The sequence below is a fragment of the Musca autumnalis genome, unplaced genomic scaffold (genome assembly GCF_047663935.1).
Source record: "Musca autumnalis isolate F117 unplaced genomic scaffold, ASM4766393v1 scaffold_4, whole genome shotgun sequence".
In the NCBI taxonomy this organism is placed as follows: domain Eukaryota; kingdom Metazoa; phylum Arthropoda; class Insecta; order Diptera; family Muscidae; genus Musca; species Musca autumnalis.
Genome location: NW_027411977.1, coordinates 11,119,872 through 11,137,430, shown reverse-complemented (window position 1 = coordinate 11,137,430; position 17,559 = coordinate 11,119,872).

Here is a 17,559-nt window from a genome sequence, read left to right as displayed (position 1 = left end):
AAGAGGGTTACCGTATGGACCAAGGGAGAGCCAGATCATATTAGATGAAAACAGTGTACTATAGGTCTAAAACTGGTAATTTCTGAAAAAATAAGACCTTTTATGAGTTTTTTAGTTCACGACGATGGACTGGCATTAATTACAATAAATATTAGCTACATAATAACTCGATCGGGAGGACTGCCAGATCGACTAAAATGTAGGACTCCCTTGGTCCATATGGTAACCCGTTAATAGGGATATTTTGTACCTAATATTGGTTATTCTTGTTAGTAATCGATCCTAATTAAGAATAAAATTTATAAAATGTTATGATGTTCAAGTATTTACCGCAAACATTGGATACTTTAGAACCTGCGTTAAATTTCGAAAACTTTTATTTGACAGCTTGCATTACATGTAGTTATTGTTTTTGGTTATTATTGTCGTACTACGTGCGTTAATTTTTTATTTATACATCCAATATTATCTTAAATAAATCGACCAACCCGACATTAATGATTAATACAAGAAAAGTGGTCGTTTTCTTGTTTTGAAAACAATAACTTGACAAACTGTATGTGCATTATATTATATTTAATTATGCATCTAATTTTCTTCAACTCAAATGTGTGTCCAGTTTAATCTCCTTAAATAAAACAGTTAAATTGTTAAGGGAAATGGAATTCTGAATTCATCATTTAACCATCATCAACAAAAGTAGAAACATTATCTCTCTGTCTTAGCAAAACTTTGTGGACATATTAAGTAACATTTACCATTAAGGACGTTAGTCCTTATGTTGCCACAAAATGTTTCTGAATTTTCCCAAAAAAATTCTCAACTATTTATGTTGAGAATTGTATGTTTTCTCATATCCCAGCTTAACCCCAAAGGCCTATCTCTCCTCCCCCATTTACGAAAAAGAAATACAATTTTTCATTTTATGCCAGTAGTTTGTGTCACTTTTGTGAATTGTGTATGCGTGTGTGTATGTGTTTGAGTCCTCTTTCTAAAAGCTTGCTTGTTATTATTGCCCACATTACAAAAACCTAAAATGTGGCTATTATACCAGAACAATCTTGCCACAGTATGGATCCCAAAAAAGATTATTGCATCAAAATGTATTTAACACAAAAATATGTAAAAAACCATAAACATGTTTGGGGTATTTGACACTCCTGGCATTTTAACAGAAAAGGCCGTTCTAAAGGCCGTCTAGAAGCATTGGATAAAAACAAAAATACAGCTGCAGGAAGATTTTCTTTTCAAATCAAAAGACATTTGTGCAAATGTGAAAAGGTCCTAACATTCCCTTTGCAATCTCTTCTTTTCTGTATCAACATGTAAATAGAATTGTTGGATGGTTACTAGAAACCAGTTGTGAATTTCGAATTAAGAAGAAATTTGCGACATGCGAAAATACGTTTTTAAGTAACAATTATTCAAAATAATACCAATAGAGAGGTGTTTATACAGACTGCTATGAAAGGAGTTTTTTTTTTTTGCCTCAAGAAATATATTTTCTAGGAACATGTTTTTCTATAGATTTTCAAATTTCACTTAATTCAAGGGGGCCCTGAGGGCCTTGCAAGCAAAAGGCCATTGTTTTAATGAATATAAATACTTTATAGGGCCGCAAATGACAATTTCAATACGTTACAAACGGAATAACAAATTTAATATACCTCCATACTATTGTGGAAGCAAAACGGTTTATAAATAAAAATCAACTGCATCAGTTGAGGACGGCTGGAAAGATTTAGATATATTTGTATATTTTTTTTTTAAATTTGACCAACCCTACCGACTTTTCTGAAATTGAAAAGGAATGTCTTTTGGTGAAAATACGCCACATATTTTGGTGAATTTCAGACTGGAAGGAAGGAAGGAATTTCCTTATAACTTATTTTTAAAAATGCTTTATTTACAATAAATAAACTGTATCGCTTTGAAAATTCATTTGCGAGAAAATTGTGGTTGTGCCTCCGACCTTACGTACATATTTGGGAAACAAAGACTTGACCACTCCACTTTTTCAAATATGTTACATCTAAAAAATACTGAACCGATATTCCTAAAATTTTCAGGGAATGTACAGGGAAATTAGGATGCATATTTTGTTAAATTTGAAAGGGGCGGGGTATCTCCTCTATGCCATATTTAAGCCAGTAAGGAAAGGAAAGGACCAAAGTCGGCGAGGCCGACTTTATGATTCCCTACACCAATGTGAATATGTAAAATATATATGGGAGGGTTACCAAATATTTTAGTTATAATATTCGTAAAAATGAAACTATTTATATAGATGTATGGATTTTCTTAAAGTTTTATGTACTTTCCAGCTGATGCAAGAATCGCCATAAGTGCCAAATTGAAGCCAAGGGCCTGTAGATTTCAAAACTGTTTAGATGTGATTAAATCTTATAACATACCGAAAAATAATGGTAACCCTATATGGAGGCTATGGTCAAAAGTGAACCGATATGACATTTCCTTACAAGGTTGTGTTCTGAATTCTGAGTTCATTATTAACACATATTTGGTTAGAATATTTGGTTGACAGCTGAAGAAATAAATCAATATATAAATCATATAGTGAGTATACCAAGTCATGAATCAATACTGACAAATTTCTCGCGGAGGTTTACTATGCAATATTAACTCCTGCTACCGTATTACAGCAAAATTGTTTGAACAATGTGTTGGTAAAAAAAAAACTTCGATTCAGAATGATTCGTTTCATGGGAACCACGCGAAAACTTGGACCTAGGACTGCAATATTTTTGTTAGAGTGTTTTTAGGCCATGAATACCGATTGATAAAAATGTCATTTTGATATATTATCTAGAAGAATTTTTGTCACACTTTCCCATGTAAGTGCCACCGCTGTGGAACCGATTTAGATATTTTTTTTCTTTTTATACCCTCAGCATTTGAGTCGTTCAGTGCACACATCGATTAACTCCACTTTTTGAAAAATCTTAAATTTAAGTGTCAAAGCACTTGATATATTCATAACTTTTTATATTAAAAATAACCTTCCTGAATAATAAAGATAAGCACCTTTAAATTACAAGTAAACAATGGCAAATATATAGAGATACAATGGCAAGCATAAATTTCATCATCGTTTTTCTCAACATTTCATTTTATGGAGTTAATCGATGTGTGCACTGGGCGGCTCATTTATGCTAACGAGGGTATATACACTTTCATACGGGCAAAGTGTGTCTCATCGAAATAATGTTTTAGACCCCAAGTATGTTTGGACGAAATGTGTTTCAGACAATTTGGAGTTGATTTAGCCATGTCCGTCCGTCTGTCTGTCTGGTTGGAGCGCACGATAACCCTCGAACGGATCAACCAATTCAGTCTAAAATTTGGCTTTTGCAATATTTTGTCCAAACTTAGTTTAAGTTCGAAGATGGGTTATATCAGTCCTCTCCTTCTGGTACCTCCCCCACAAAAATTCAGAAATGTTCGGAAAGTTTGTGCGCATGATAACTCTTGAAGGAAGTAACCGATTTGGTCCATAATTTGCACATCGTGAAATGAAAATGAAATGGGTACTTAGATAAGGTTTTAATATGGACTCAATCGGTCCACTCCTTCGAGTACCCCTCACACAAAATTTCGGAAAAGTTCAGTTTAGGGCCTGCTCTCGAATCGCTTTGATTTTTGTTGTAGCAACATGTATTCACGGCCCCCATACGACGGTATAAGTTTTATCAAGTCCATACTTCCTGAGAAAACGGCCTGAAAGTTACAAAAAACCCCTATGACACCGTGTGCAGTGGTTGGAGCGCAAGATAACTCTCGAACGGATCTGCCGATTCGGTCCAAAATGTGGCCTTCGTAATATTTTGTGCAAACTTAGTTTAAGTTCAAAGATAAGTCATATCCGTCCACCCCTTCAGGTACCTCCCCCACAAAAGTTCAAAAATGTTCGGAAAATTGTGCGCACGACAACTCTTGATGGGAGTGACCGATTTGGTCCATACTTTACACATTCTAATTTATCTACCAGATATAGATCATGTTCGAATATGGACTATATTTGTACACTCCTTCGGGTACCTCCCACACAAAATGTTGGCTAAATTCACTTTAAGACCTGCTCTCGAATCACTTTGATTTTTGTTGAAGCAACTTGCATTCGCTGCCTCAATGACGGTAGTAAAGGTTTTTCCGGGACAAGTCCATAATTCTTGAGAGAACAGCCCGAAAATTGTAAAAAACCCCTATGGCACCATATGTAGTGGCTGGAGAGCTCAAACCGAATACTGCGTTCGTCCACACATTGGATATTGTAATATTTCTTCGAATATTAGGTGAAATTCTAAGGTGGTGCTTATAGGTCCACTCCTCCCCCACAAAAGTTCGAAAATATTCGCTAAAATGGTACACGCGGTTTCTCATAGACGTAGCAACCGATTTGGTCCAAACTTTGGATCTCTAAATATTGTCGAAACTTAGCTTATGTTCAAATTTGGGCCCTATCTCTCCAATTATTGTGGTACCACACACACAAATGTTCAAGAGTTTTGTGTGGTTCGAGGATCCTTTGGACATTTTTACCGAAGGTTTTCCTAGTGGCCCTGTTTACAGCGATATTATGTTTTTCGTAGGACAGTGTGATAAAAAGCCCTAGCTACCGATATCCCCGCAAATTTTTGAGCTTTAATCCTATCAATACTTTTGTCGGTTCATACATACGTTTTTTTTTGGGAAAAAAGTATTTCAATCCTCACAGGCTGAGAGTATATCTCTGTCGGCAAAGCCGACTGATACTTTTTTACTTGTTTTTTTTTTTTTTTAATGTTTGTCATAACCCGACTTTGGTTTTTATGGAAGGGACACTTTTTAAAATATGTTATATCTACAAAACTACTGAAACTGTGAAAATAAAAATAATAACCATTGTATCGGTTTGAAAATTTACGAATTAATCTAGAATCTAAGTACTTTGGTTCCTAAATACCCGAATCTCCAATACTACTGAATTGATTTCAATAAAATTTGCGGCATTTGGGGTGTCCGTGGTCGAAAAAGTAGTCCACCTAAACTTGTGAAAGAAATGTAATTAATCCATTTTAATTATGACTAATTCAGGGTGGAGTGTATAATAAGTACGGCCCGGCCGAATATAACGACTTTTTACTTGTTTTTTTTTTTTTAACATTTATAAAAAGTACGGTCGCGCCGAATTTAACAGCTTTTTACTTGTTTTTTAACATTTATAAATAGATCGCTTTAGGATGTCCACTGGCTACAATAAATCCTAGACGGCATAAAGGGCGAAAAAAAAAACCGACAAAGTCCCTAAGAGAAAAGAAAAGTTACAGGCGAAATCTGTTGATAAATTTCAACGAATAACTCGGTTTGACAATGGACTCGAAGTAATGAGGTAGAAAATACCTATTTTTGAATTGTAAAGCATAAAGTCCATAAACAACTTGTGATTAAAACTCAATACCACGGGCCTGTGTTTGCTAGTATTACACTGTGCAACACTGGAAATGCAAACAACTTCTAATGGGCATTTTCTGAAAGTACATAGTGAGACTACAAAAACCTTAATTGGGTTTTGTGTTCTTAGATCGGGTTTAGATTTTATAGCCTCATCTAAACAGACCTAAAATGAGCCTTTTTTCCAGTGATCGGACCTTTATCTCCGAAACTAATAAGAATTTTGCTTTGCAGTCTTCAGCAATATTGTAGCCCTAAAGTAGTAGAACTTATGTGTCAAACAGATGAATTAGAAAAGCTGCATCTAGCGCATCAAACCCGTTAAAATATGGAAAAGTTTATATAATTTCTGAAATTCTGGTCAGTAACAACTAAACTGTTGGAAGTTGAAACAAGTAACCATTCTAAAAATTTTCTAAATAATGTGACCATCAATTCTTCAGAGCATTCTGAAACTCTAAAATGGTTATTTCACGTTGTTTAAGGGGTATTTCATAACATACCTTTTACAAAACTTATTTCAAACAATGTTCACACAGGCTGTCTATTCTCATGTTGGGGATTTCTATGAATTATTGAAATATTTACCAAATTGTTGTTGAAAAAATTGCTATAAACAAGGCGATAGAGGCATTTTACAACAATATAATGTTCTGAAGAGTTGTGTATTACATTCCAGAGAATATTTTCCCAAAAGGTAACATTAAGAAGAATTTAAAATTTTGGGAGATACGCTGCGAAATATACACAAATTAAAGAATTTTTAGATATATTATAAATTTTGAGGCAATAAATGTAGTTTTTCGAGTTCACTATTCCTCCAAATATTTTCTTCTTGCTCTTATCTACAAGTTTGCTTCAGATACCAAAGCAAGATTCGTACTGGTTTCAGAGATACAGCCTCGAATTGTTTTAAAAATTCGATCTTTTACCATGTTTAGATGAGGCCATAAAAACCGAACCCGATCTAAGATAACAAAACCCAAATATGGTTTTTGCCTACTGGTCCTCTACTTTCATAAAATTCTGGACATAAGTTGTTTGCACGCGATTGGCTCAAAAATGTTGCACAGTGTTATTAAGATTATTTCCTTAAGAAAAAACGTTTTTGAATAACTACATATTAATTTTGCTAGCGTACTACCACGTCATCTTAAGGATTTAACCGCGGAAGTGTTATGCCCAAAATATTGGATAGTCGGGCCCGCCCGACTGTAATATTTACTTACTTGTTTTTAATTTAATACAAATTTGTTAAAAAAATTATCGTTTTTAAATATTTAGTGGTCTAACTGTACTTATGTGAATATTTACGTATGTACGTTTTTAGACCAACATAATATCAAAAAAATCTAAAGCGTACGAATTGCTGCAGGAACAATTTATTTTTATTAGGCCTTAAATGTTGTTTTCATATGTGTGACGAAAATTGTGTCTCTGAATCGCTAGGATTTATTTTCATTCATCGTTTATTTAGGCTCTGATTGTTGGTCGCACAATTGTTATTATTTTCCACATTGCCATTTTGTTATTGTTATTATTGAGAATGTTGTTATTACTGCAAATCGAATAACATACATGGGTTTTTCTTCTTTCGTTTTGCTTGATTAACATACCAAAAGAAAAGGAAACCCAATGGATTTCCACATTCACATGTACATCTATCTCTTCTACATAGATGGAAAAATGTTTGCAATTATTTATGATTTAAATTACGACCTTTTAGGGTTACTCATTTCAAACAAGAAAAAGAAAACTATTTCTGCACCGTGGTGCAATGGTTAGCACGTCCGCCTTGCACTCAGAAGGTCTGCGGTTCGAATCCCAGGCCAAGCAACATCAAATTTTCAACGGTGGCAAAATTCCCCCTCAGTAATGCTGGCGACATTTCCTGAGTATTTAAGCCATGAAAAACTTCTCTACAAGTGGTGTCGTAAGACACGCCGTTCGGACTCGGCAATAAAAAGTAGGTCTCATATCATTGAGCCAATATGAATCGGTGTGCACTCATTGATATGACAGAAGTCTCCCTTGTCCCATCTGGGATGTTTGTGGAACAATTATTTATATATACGCTCTACACTACATATATAGAAAAAAGAAAACCATTTAAAGGCTATTATTATTTGAAGATACAGTAAATAGGGAATTTGTAATATGTTTCCATAGCATCCAAGATCACTTTAATAATAAATCCCTCTTAAAAGTAATGTTTTTAATTTCTAATCATATTGCAATCATTTGTAACAAATGTTTCACTTAAAGAAAAACTGTTTTTAACAGAAAAATTAAAATATTCGACCTAAATGATCCCAGCCCTGGCTAAAAACGTCGGACAATGATACAACAGATTGTTATAGAATAATGCAAATTTCTGGAATTCTTTCTTCAATTCTTTCTTTCACATGTTGATTTAACCATTTAACATATAAATATTTGCCTATTTTTCATATTGCTTTTTATATGCCACACCAAAAAGGATGAATCATATTTGCATATTTATTTACATTTTCACAGAAAACGGTATTGTCTCCTCCTTCATATACAATTCGGATGCAATATCAAAATGAAACGTCATTGTTCGAAATAAATGCGTTAACATAAAGCTAAAAGAAACATAATATCGATATTATTGTAGGAAATATTTTACCACATCATTAGCTTAGAAAATGTGGCAATTTGAAAAGGGTTATTTTTTTCTTTTTGAACAAAACATATTATTCCATCTGTGCGACTTATCTTTGTATGGTTACACCCACATACAATCATGGTGTGGGAACTAAGGGTGTAACCACAATAAAATGATAAACGACACTTGACAAACACGGTGCGTCTGAGCCAACTTTAAATGGAAAGTGCGTATACCTGGGAAGTTTTTGCGGATTCTGAAACTACAATGTTCATAAACGAGAAAAATCGAAAAACAAAAATATCGCCAGAGGGTTTTTTAAATAAATCGCGGTCAAAGTTCACATTTTTATGATTTTTTTAGGTTTTCACGATTTTGCTTGAAAACCGCAAGTCCTAATGGCACTAATAAAAATGTTGTAGCAGTTAACATTCTCTACAAAAGTGACCTCTATGATATTTTATCTTATCTCAGGAAGTAATAGGGACCGCGAAAAGTTTGAAAACAATCTGGGTTGTTATTATAGCAGCTACTACACATGTATACGCTATTATTTTATATTTCTGCTACCAACTTCAAGTTCAGAAATGACTCCATCTGAGTAGCATAGGTCCACAATGAAACAGGAGTTAGTTGAGTTGTTTTGATTGGGAAGTTGAACAGTTATCATGCTGGATAGATGTTTTGCATTACGCCATAAATCCGGGCCAATTAAGAATTGAGGTGGTGGGACCGAAACGGATCTCATTTGCGCCAAATTAAATTTCGTTTGTCTAACCAGCTGTTGTTATTCCGCTGTCACGGATGTTGGGATGCTATGAATATCTATAGGCTTTTATAGCCTTCAGAAATGTATAAATTTGAATGCTACTTGAAACTGCCTGATATACCTGTTGATCTTGAGGTTCTCTTTTGTGTCTTTGGACCTGCCTCTCTAGATCATGAAAATCGTATCACATACGTTAATAAACCACACTGGTGTCGCGTAGCTTACCATAGCCCGATCACCGTTGTATGTGGTTATCAAGGCTATCAACAATTGAGCATGACTGACCGCATCAATTTCATTAGTCAGGTCACTGTTCTGTGGCATGGTCTGTCCTAGTTGAGAACTCAGAAAATATGTGTGTAAATGACGTGAAGTGGTGTTGTAGTACTATGCCGTGTTGATAGTCCGCAACCGGATAGCACGCTCTTATGCTTGGGTGGAGTATCTTAGCTACTGATGGAAAATACGAGATCGGCCTGTAGCTCAGCATTTATGCTAACGAGGGAATGCACACTTTCATACGGGCAAAATGTGTCTCATCGAAATAATGGTTTTAGACCCTAATTATGTTTTCGTCCGTCAGCCTTTCTGTCTGGCTGGCTGGAGCGCACGGAAACTCTCGAACGGATCAACCGATTCGGTCCAAAATTTGGCTTTCGCAATATTTTGTTATATCGGTCTGCTCCTTCTGGTACCTTCCCCACAAAAGTTTGAAAATGTTCAGAAAATTTGTGCGCACGCTGACTCTTTAAGTGAGTAACCGATTTGGTCCATATTTTGTAAAATCGTAAAATTTCCACCAGACTTAGATGAGATGTCAATATGGACTCAATCGTTCCACTCCTTCGGGTACCTTTCACACAAAATTTAGGAAAAATTCAATTTAGGACCTGCTCTCGAATCTTTTGATTTTTATTGTATCAACTTGAATTAACTGTCCCCTATACGACGGTACAAGTGTATTCAAGGCCAAGTCCATACTTCCTGAAAAAATAATCTAAAATGTGCAAAAAACCATATGACATTGAGGTAGTGGTTGGCGCGCAAGATAATGCTTGAACATTTGGCTTTCGTAATAGTTTGTCCAAATTTAGTTTAAGTTCGAAGATAAGCCATATCGGTCCACTCCTTTAGGTACCTCCCCACAAAAGTTCAAAAATGTTCGGAAAAATTGTGCGCACGATAACTCTTGCTGGTAGTGACCGATCTGGTCCATACTTTACACATCCTAATACATCTACTAGAAATAGATCAGGTTCAAATATAGACTATATTTGTCCACTGCTTCAGGTACCACCACACAAAATTATGGATAAGTTCACATTAAGACCTGCTATTGTATCACTTTGATTTTTGAGAAACTACCATTCGCTGCCTCAATTACGACGGTAAAAGTTTTTTCAAGGGCAAATCCATACTTTTTGAGAAAACAGCCCGAAAGGTGTGTGGCTGGAGAGTACGATAGCTCTCGAACTAATCAACCGATTGCTCCAAAATTTGGTCCTCGTCATATTTTGTACAAACTTAGTTTCAGTTCGAAGATCGTCCACAACTTTCGGTACTTCGCCCCAATATTTAAAAAAAATTCACTAAAATGGTATGCACGACCTCTTGAACGGGAAAATTAAATTGGTCCAAACTTTGGATCTCCTAATATTTTTTCCAAATTTAGTTAAACTTCTAAAATTGACCATATCGGTCATCTCCTAAATGTACCTCCCTCACAGAAGATCCTTTGGAAATGTATATCGATGCTGTTTGTTGTGGTCCTGTTTAAAGCGATATTATGTTTTCCGTGGACAAGTCCATGCTTCCTGGCATACTGAAATGACTAGTGGGTGCGATATCTATCGAAAAGGTATGACTCCCAAAATAAGATCCATTTCCATAATAGACAAAGTCGGTCCATTCCTTAAAGTACCTCCTCCGCAACACTTTTGAACTTTAATCCTAAACCACAGCTCAAATGTCCAAAAAGGGCCGCGAAATTCTGAAAAGATCCTAAACACATTCCATAGATGAGAATTATTGTGCGCACTGTTTGAAGAAGCATTTGTCAACTTTTGTGTGCAAGGTATCCAAATATGAGAATCTTTGTGGTCCACCTTCGAACTTGATGTAAGTTTAGAATACATATTACGAGGTCCAACTGTGGACCAAATTGGTTGATCCATTGAGAGTTATCGTGCGCACCTGTCACTTATGTTGACAGATATTCAAACTTTTGCTTTTTATATTTTCGCTTTCATATGCTAGTCGTTTGGATAACTCCTAACACCCGATGAGGATCATTGTCTATCTAGCCACCTATTCTGTAATTTGCATTACTTCCATCATCGGATCCTTCATTCAGCTGCCTTTGTACCTTCGTCAAAAGCTCTTCTCTATGTTAAAAATGCCTACTTAAAACTATGAGATTTAAAGAACATCTCCTTTATTTAGAAAAGTCTGCCCTCCTCTTTCTTTGCCTGGAAACACTCAATCAAAAGACGATTCAATAGCATCCCTCTTAATAAAATCTCAACTGCATTTATTTGACAGTTTACAAATCCACTGCTTTACTCTCGAACGTTATGCCCACGCACAAAGTACACATTTAAACTTCCCAGCAAAATGTTCGATGCCAAAGATGCCATTCAATCATGGGTGAAAGTGATCTGGCATGTCATCTTTATAGCATCTTCATCGATGAATTTTATATGAGCGTGGACCCCAAAAGATGCTATTCATTTTTGGATCCAAAGCATGTCATTTACACCAATGCTTTGACATGTCATTTTCACCAATGCTTAGGCATGTAATTTCCACCAATGCTTTGGCATGTCATTTTCACCAACCATTTGCAATGACATTATCATTACGACGAGAGTTTTAACAACGTTGGTTGTGGTTTCGAGTCTCAAGCCAATTTTAAATAATTAATCTTATATATGTAGAACATTTGTATAAATAAAAACCCAAAATGCATCTCTTTTGGATCGATGGAATGGGTTCAAATACTGATGAAAAGATCGAATCTTTCACGACAGCCTTAGCATGGGTTCAAATGCTGATGAAAAGATCGGATCTTTCACGACTTCCTTTGCATTGGTTCAAAAGCTAATCAAGAGATCGGATCTTTCAGGACTTCGTTTGAAGCAGTGCAAAAGATTCCATGAAATCACGTCATCGCATGTAACCCCTTCCTTAAAATGTTGCTGGGTTTAGACGTCATATTAACGTACTTATTGGTACGATGATGGCTACAAGGTTATGGATATTCTTCCTTCCGTTACTGCGACAACAGTTTACTGCATCTATCCCGGACAATAAATGACGACTATGTCATGGAAAACGAACACTACTACTTGTATAACATTGACGATATCCAGCAGATACAAACAGAGTTTTCAGTTTTCAGATATTGAGCTTTATTCATTCATTCGCACTTACTTTGAACACGATGACTGCTATCCAGCAAGCAACACAGAATGTGGTTATTCACCTGGGCAAATTTGTATGCGACATGTTCAAATTTAAAATCCATTTTATGACTTTTACGTTCAGGTGATTGTACGCATTTAAGGATTTGTCAGATATTCCAAGATGGGGGATTACAAATTAAATATATCCTTATTTTAAGCTTCTTCTTCTTCTTCTGCTGATGCTTTTGATGGTAATGGTAGCCATGAGCGTGTCGTATTTACAAGAAAATCTTCCGTCCTTTTAATATCAAGACAATCGTTTTACCTGGTGGTCACTGTGACAATGACACATGCATGCATATATTCGTGCCTTGTGTGTAGATGTATTCTGCTGGCCACAATGATGCAGTAAGCCAATCGACTTCATTACACAGACCACAATTACCCATTGACAAAGGCAGAATGGGCAACCGGAGATTAAACAAATGCTTTATGAATGGTCATGTAAGCATATTGTGCAGGAGAATTATGGCCACATTACAGATAATGGATTGACAATAGTCTGATAATTGAAATTTTGAACTAGTGCCCAACTTGATTCCAATTTACAAAATGAATCATGAATGTGATTTCATTTTCGGGTTGTCATTGTCGTACTAAATGTGTGATGAATTAATTGAATGAATTATTTTTCAGTTTATGAACGTTTTCCTTATTTTATAAGTAGTTTTAAGGGCACATATGAAGTAGTGTAGCGGAAACATTAAATTTCCTAATTACCCTGCATCAATAACACAATCGACTTTTAAGCACAAAATGTCTATTGATCATGGGAAGTAATAGCTATACGACATTTCGTAAAAAAATGCACTCATCCGTAGGAATGATTAAAATAAACGTGATGTCTTACATCGTTATTAGCCCAACATTGGTAGGACTCTTAGTAAGAACAAGTAAGAACGGCCGAATTTTGTATACCCTCCACCACGAGTTGTATTGAAGTAAAACCGAACAATTAGTTTACTTTCGTTTATGAAGAAGACTAAGTACCAAATTTCAGCAAGTTCGGTTAAAAAATGTGGCTAACCTTCAAAATACCGAAAACTGAGTGGTACCGGGCTAGTCGCGGACTATGCCCACAAATTTAGAAGGGAAAGTTGAATACCCCCAATGAAGACTAAATACCAAATTTCAGCCATTTCGGTGGTTGTGGCCTCAACCTTCAAAATACCGAAAACTGAGGTGTACCGTTTTATAGTGGACATATGAAGGTGTGGATCTATACCTACATATTTAGAGGGGAAATTTGAATACCCCCAACGAAGACTAAATACCAAAGTTTAGTAATTTTGTTCATAACCCTCAAAATACAGAAAATCGGGAGTTACCGTTCTATGGGGGCTATATACATGCGTGGACCTATTCCTACAATTTTTGTATGGATCGTTGTATACCCCAAATGAGGAGTATAAACCGATTTTCAGCCATTTCAGCCATAACCTTCGAAATACCGCAAATCGGGAGGTATCTATGGCGGCTATATGAAAGCGTGGGCCTATATCGACAAAATTCTGGGGAACAGTTTTATACCCCTATCGAAGCCTAACCTTCATTAGCAAACTTCAAAACATCGCAAATCGGAAGATATCGTTCTATGGGGGCTATACGAAAGCGTGGGTCTATACCGAAAAAATTCTGGAGAACAGTTTTATATCAAATTTTAACCGAAAATCTGTTGGTACCGCTCCATGGTGGCTATATCAAAACGTGAACCGATATAGCCCATTAGCAATACCAAATATCCTAGGAGTAATAGAAACTTCTATACCAAAATACAAAGCTCTATCTTAAAAATTGCTAGCTGTATATTGATTTCAACAGACGGAAAGACAGACGGCCGTGATTATATCGACATAGAATTTTACTCTGATCAAGAATATATATACTGTATAGGGTATACGATGAATATTTCAATGTGTTACAAACGGAATGACAAATTTAATTATACCCTCCATATTATCCTGATCCTGGAGGTTATAAAAACAATGAATGATCAATCCATTGGTTTATGGACCCCATAAACGCGTTAAGAACCCGTATTCGGAAATCTGCATCAGTATGCTCTAATTCCCACTGACGGGTGTGTTAAAAATGTTTTAATATGATATTTTTCCCTACAGGAAGTAAAAGGGGTATTGAGACAACTGGTTACGCACTGTATTATAACTGGAAAGAAAAAACTAAAATGGCTTTGGCGACCGAGATATACCCTCTGTCAATTTAAATTGAAACGTTCATCTACGAGATCGTATCTATTTAGGGGGTTTTCAGAATTTTGTGACCCTTTTTGGAAAATGTGGATTAGGATTAAATGTAAAAAGTGTTGCAGAAGAGGTACTTGAAGGAATGGACCGACATAGGCCATTATGGAAGTGTATCTTATATTGGTCAGGGTTTCGGAGTCGGAGTCTATGAATCGAATTCGAGCAAGTTTTCTGGAGCCGGAGTATGAGTCAAAAAAAAAATAACTCTACTCCGACTCCGGAGAAATATATATAGAAATATAACATTAAATTCGGGACAATAAAATTTTTTCAAAAAATCATTATTTTTTTTTAAGGAAAAATATTAGAAAACAAGTGAACACAGACTAGAGTCGGACGGGCCGACCATGTGATACCCTACGCCACTACCACTAGATATTAACTTTCAGCAAATCAAAATTCATTTATGGAACAAATAACCTTATTGTAAGAAAGAACTTTGTGGATTCTGCCACCTTATCACATCAAGCTTAAATAATAATATAATAATTGTTACACAAACATACCATAAAGGACAAAGGAGACTTCTCACATATTAATGAGTACATCCCGATTCATATTTCCTGATATGGGGACCTACAGTTTATCGTCGAGTCCGAAAGGCGTGCCCTAAGCCACCAGTTGTAGAGAAGTTTTACATGACTGAAATACTCAGTCATTACTGAGGGGTATTTTCCCACCGTTTGAAGTTACCTGGCCGGGGAACGGTGACAAAAGTAATGTTGACGACATTTCTTAAGTATTTCAGCCATGAAAAACTTTTCTGCAAGTGGTGTCTTAGGGCACGCCGTTCGGACTTGTTGTAAATTGTTGTTTGTATAAACCCCAAAATTGTACGCCAGATGAGGTCAGTGCATGCCTTAACCTTCACCAAAAAAACTTTAACGGTAGTAACACCGATTACATTTTGAAAAAAAAAAACGTGCCGAAGCGACCCCATGCTGCAATATTACTACGTTTTTGTTGAACAGGTGCGATGTTCAACAAAAAGGTAGTAACTCAAAGTTTTATATTTTTCAGTAGAGACAAAAACTGTTGTGAAATACCGGTATTTTTGACGAAAGCATATACAAAGAAATGACAGATTTTTACAGTGGGTAGGGTAATTCATTTTCTTAATAAAAATTTAAAATTTGCGATATGTATAAAAAATCCAATTGGACAATTAATACGCCTGGGCTCCACGTAATTCGCAATAATTCCCCAGTAAAATCTTCGATGAAAAATCATGAGTTGAATCATGGGTGCAAGTGATCTGACATGTCATCTTTTTGTCATTTTCACTCATGATGAAGGATGAAGAAAATCTAAAAAAAAAATCGTAATTTTCTTGGATAAAATTCATGCAAAATGGCTTTTTAAGGCTCTCGAAGTATTCTCAAATATTTGCTTATAGCCATTTGTAAAACCTTTTTATGCATTGCTTATAATTTTTACCGCATGCAGTTTTATGATTTGTATTGCCCCTTATGTTTCACATATGTATTTTGAAAGGTTAAAGATTTTTCACGTAGAAGAGTTCCTTCTAAAATTTACTCAAGCGAAGAAAAAGCCCAAAACCGATAAAGCCAAAATACCTCGACTCCGAAACCTTGATTTTGGGAGTCGTATGTTTTGCGATAGATATCGCGCCCTCTAGTCATTTCTGTGGGTCATCGTATAACTTTTGGACCAGTAGGCCAGGAAGCATGGACTTGTCCACGGAAAACATGATATAGCTTTAAACAAGACCACAACGAACAGAATCGGTATACATTTCTAAAGGATCTTCGAACAGACCCTAAACTGCACTTAGACACAAATGTGGAACATTTGTGGGGGAGGTAACCTAAGGGAAGCTCGGTATGCACCATTTTAGAAGTTAAACAAAAAATTTCCGAATATTAAATCCTAAGTTCAGACCAAATTATTTGCCCCTTTCTGGAGATATCGTACATACCATTTTAGTGACTATTTTTAAATATTGGGGGAAAGTACCGGAAGTTGTGGACCGGTATTGACCATCTTCGAACTAAAACTAAATTTGGACAGAATATGACGAAGGCCAAATTTTGGACCAAATCGTTGAATAGTTCGAGAGTTATCGTGTTCTCCGGCCGTTACATATGGTGTCATAGGTGTTTTTTAAACCTTTCGGGCTAGGTATATTAGGATGTGCAAAGTATGGACCACAGCGGTCAATACCTTCAAGAGATATCGTGCGCACAATTTTTGCGAATATTTTTGAACATTTGTGGGGCGGTACCTAAAGAAGTGGACCGATATGGCTTATTTTAAAACTTAAACTAAGTTTGAACAAAATTTTATGAAGGCCAAATCTTGGACCGAATCTGCAGATCCGTTCGAGAGTTTAATTTTGTACGGTGTCATAGGGATTCTTTGCAACTTTCAGGCTATTTTCTCAGAAAGTATGGACTTGCCCCTGATGAAACTTGCACCGTTGTATGAGGGGCAGTGAATACAAGTTGTTGCAACAAAAATCAAAGCGTCAATCATCTAAGTATGGTAGAAAATTTAAGATGTGCTAACTTTTGTGGGGGAGGTACCGGAAGGAGTGAACCGATGTAACCCATCTTCGAACATAAACATAGTTTAGACAAAATATTACGAAAACCAAAGTTTGGAACGTTTCAGTTTATCCGTTCGAGAGTTATCGTGCGCTCCAACCACCCAGATAGACAGACGGACGGACATGGCTGAATCAACACTAAATTGTTTGAAACGGATTTCGTCCAAACATACTTGGGGTCTAAAACCATTATTTGATGAGGCCCATTTTTTCCCGTATGAAAGTGTATATACCCTCGTTAGCATAAATGCTGAGGATATAAAGAGACTTTAGCTAGATTTTGGTTTGTGCTAAACCGGAGTGCTGAAACTTATAACTGTTGAAATTGTCACAGTTATTTTACACCACTTTCTTTGGTATCCATCCTTTAACCGAAAACAATTATAACAAGTAAAAAAGACACTATAAAATAT